Here is a 4,208-nt window from a genome sequence, read left to right on the forward strand (position 1 = left end):
ATCAGCACTTTTTCCAGTTTAGTATAAGCTTTGCAGAGTCTGGGTTGGCTCCCAAGCACCTTTTTCGTTCTTCTCTCACATGCAAACTGTAACCACAAGACCCATGAGACGCGCTATTGACTCAAGAAGAAATCAGTCTTTCACCATTAACAAGTGTTTGGAAGCTGTTAATCTGGGTGGCGTTTGTTTTATTGACTTTGCAGTCCCTGCTGTTTGATCGCCAAACAGTAGGACACCTTAGTAAACACCTTTTTGTCACTGTCTCTTCTTCAGTGGAAGGAATATACGATTCTATTTAAGTTACTAAACACACAGCTTAGCTTAACTTTAAGCTGATTACTGGATTTGAAATAGTAACGCGTTAGATTACTTGTTACTGAAAAAAGTGGTTAGAAAAAATATCTAAGATAAAAGAGTTGGATCTTGCATCCAATCATGCACCGATACCTTGAATTCCTCTTCACTCGTCTCAGTGTTTTCAGAACAATAGCACAACAGCTGATCTGCACATGTGACAGGACTTGATCTTCCAGAAATTCATGTCCTCAGGTGGAGTAATACGTTCTCATTTTGTATTGTTTTTGCCCACCTTAATATTGAGACTTCACAGTTAGCCTGGCATTAAAAGATGAACACAGAAAAGTACCTCCACTTCAGTGGAGGACCTGTCATGCAGTGGGCGTGTCTGTCTTCTAAAGGGTTTGAAAACCTTGTTAAAAAGGCACAGCATGTTAAATGCCTGAAATACCAAAATGATGGCCCAGATAGCACAGAATGATTGAAACAACATTGAATCAATGTCAGCCAGAAACATTGAATCAACGCTGAACGCTGACATTGAAGCAACATTGAAAGTGGTCGGTGATCTGTATGTTGAATCAACGTTAGGGTTTCAACCATAACTGACATTATATCAATGTTGATTCAACCATCATCTGTATGTCAACTTACATGCCTATTTGTGTTGATATTACATTGAATCAGTTAGGAATCAATGTTGATTCAACCATCATCTGAACGTGGATCTGAATGCTTATTTGTGTTGATTCTACATTGAATCAATGTTATTCCAACACTCATTTAACTGTGGATCTGCATGCATATTTGTGTTTATTCTACATAGAATCAGTGTTGATTCAACCATCATCTGAACGTGGATCTGCATGTATATTTGTGTTGATTTTACATTGAATGAGTTAGGAATCAACATTGATTCAATCATCATTTGAACATGGATCTGCATGCATATTGCATATTTGTGTTAATTCTACATTGAATAGGTTAGGAATCAACGTTGAATCAACCATCTGAATGTGGATCTACATGCAGATTTGGGTTGATTTTATATTGAATGAAAGCTAAGGATTTATGTACATTTTACATCTGATAGGTCTACATCATAACATGCCAATAAAAGTTTCTTCACTGGTGTTAAACACACTATATTATTGGCAGATCATGGGTAAACTGTGTACAAAAGGTTAAAAATGACAACATGGGTTTGATATAACATTTTATTTAAGAAAAGAGGGACAGATCTTTAAACATATTTGACTCCTTTTTGACTGTCAAAACAACAGTCTGTTGTCCACAGAAGAACAGAGTCCATGAGGTTAAGCTTTGTACTGTATGAACTAGGGAATCGGTACAAGTTGCAGTAACCCCAGTTTGACTCTGGTTGGCATCATTTTGATTCCTTGTGATGTCTTCCTCTCGTTCTGGCGTGCAATGAAGCCAATTCTTGACAGTTTCGCTGCAGTCCTCAAGAGTCAGCTTTCGATCAAACTGCAGAGCAACAGCTGAAAAACACAAAATAAAAGTGAGGAAGGTGCCAGTTAGAAATATGATAAACATTTGAAAAGTTCTGAAACACAATGAAAGATTAAACACTGTACTGGTTACAGGTCTGAGAACAAATACAAACCATATAGTTCCCCATGTACACTCACTGTTAAATTAATATCTTAATCTTTCATTAATATTTATCTTAATGTTTACATATACAACTACATTTACCCATCAAGCTGCAGTATAGTGTAGGATTTATGATATTGATATTAAATCAATATTTAAAATAAAGGGCTGTTTATCTAAGGATAAAACTCAGGGAGGATCAGGTTTATTTAACACACCAGAGACAAATGAATAGAACAAAAGGTGATTTATACTGTAGTTGGAAAAATTATTTATAATTTATACAGAATAAACTTCCATCAAATAGCTGGTTTAATCTTCCATCAACTACAAATATTTCCAAATAAGTTGATTAAATTCCTTAACAAGTGTCTATATGCTGATAAAGATCCCACACAAGTAACAATAGTCCAGTTCAATTTAACCAGTTACCAATCCAAGGATCAACAGACTGAATCAGTCATTAGCAGGTTTAGTTCAGTGTTTCACCTGCCTTACATGTTAAGTGTTTCCCTTCTGCCTCACCTGGATTGAATCTGTGGATGATTAACAACCTTCTGCACTTCTTGATGGCTGCAGACGGTCATGTAATCATCCAACTTAGCTGTTCTGATACAGAGGCTCATTTAAGCACGACCCTAAGCATATCATAATAAAAAGTTAAAAACAAGTGATTACTATCACAACAATTTAAAGCCCACCTGGACCAGCCAGCCTTACACTTCCTTGTCCACCACATGCTCTCCCAGACCAAACAATAGGCCCCGCCCTATTTGAAAAACTCATATCCCACAAAATCTCGCAGGATTTCATACTTAGGCCTGGAGTGGTGGGTAGGATGAAAATAATACAAAAGGAGACATGACCTCAATTATTAAAAATATCTGTTTTGCCCCAAAATAACCAGGATTACTATGGGCACAAAACAATGCCCTTATTTTTCAATAAACACATTTAAGATCAAAGTAATATTGAAAAACTTACCATAAAAGTGCTCAGAGGAGAATTCAATTCAGAAGCCGGTAGCAAACAAGCCAGCAGCAAAGTGGCTTTTTGGTTGGGACAAACCACAAGTGTAAAAACGGGGAAGTGGACTGTACAACTCCTAGTACAGACTTGTAGATGTTTTTGTGTCAACACATTATGCACAGTCAGTAATAATATTTACAGACAAGTAAAAAAAATGTATAGAAAGGAATCACAACCCACTGTTCTCAACATGTAGTGCTTAATTTGAAACATGACTAACCTCCACCTAGTAATAAAATGTTCTGACCCAGAGCTCAAGGAGGGGGAGGGAAGAAGGGATGAGAGGGGGTAAAGAGGAGAAGGTTGGGAGGAGCGGCTGGGTGGGGGAGGCTTGGGAGGGAGTAGGGGGAGATGAGGAGGTGATGAGGGCTGCAACAAACTGCCCATATTGCACACAATGGTAAATAAACGTTGAATTATAGTCAGAATGGTTGATTTTTGGTTGAGATCAACAACTGACGGTTGATCAACCTTCAAACAACCATCCACCTCCAGCCAAGTAACCAATGTTGAAACTGTGTCATTGAATCAATGTTTTGTGGTTGAAATCTAATGAATGAAATGCTAATGTCTGATCAACATCTGATCATTATTGAATCAATGTTGAATCAATGTCAGCTGTTTTACCACACCCCTTCCCCTCCCCTCAGCGCTCTGGGTCAGAGCATTTTATTAGTGAGTGGGGGTTATTACATTTTAAATTAACCACTGTAAAGGATAGTGGGTGAAGATTAATTTCTGTACATTTTCTTACTTGTTCATAAAAGTTCCTACTGACCCTTTGTGTGTGATGTATTGACACAAAAACATCTACAACTTACTACAAGGAGTGGAGCGGTCCACCCCTGCTATTTACATGAGTGGGATGTCCCAAACACACAGCTAATTCCTGACCTTGCCAACCTTTGCTGCATGTCTTCCCACTTCCCTCATTACCCACTTTCCTGTCAATTAACTATCCAATAAAGGCCACTAGAGCCAAAAAAATATTTTAAAATGTGAAAAATGAAAAACCCTCACTTAAAATTAAAGTTGCTTCACCCGATTGAGGGGTAGATGGGCCTAGGTAAAGGGTGGGTGGTGGGGGGGAAAGGGGTGTGTGTGTGTGTGTGTGTGACTTTGGCGGTAGAGGGAAGGGGGTTGGGCATTTGAATAGCAGGTGGTGTTGAAGGGTGCAAAAAACAGCTTACATTGATTGAACATTTAGATTACTAGTTCTTCCCCAAACCTTATCCTCAAGGCAAACTGACCTGCGTGTTTTCATT

The sequence above is a fragment of the Poecilia mexicana genome, unplaced genomic scaffold (genome assembly GCF_051168715.1).
Source record: "Poecilia mexicana isolate PSO_F unplaced genomic scaffold, ASM5116871v1 scaffold_18, whole genome shotgun sequence".
Taxonomy (NCBI): Eukaryota; Metazoa; Chordata; class Actinopteri; order Cyprinodontiformes; family Poeciliidae; genus Poecilia; species Poecilia mexicana.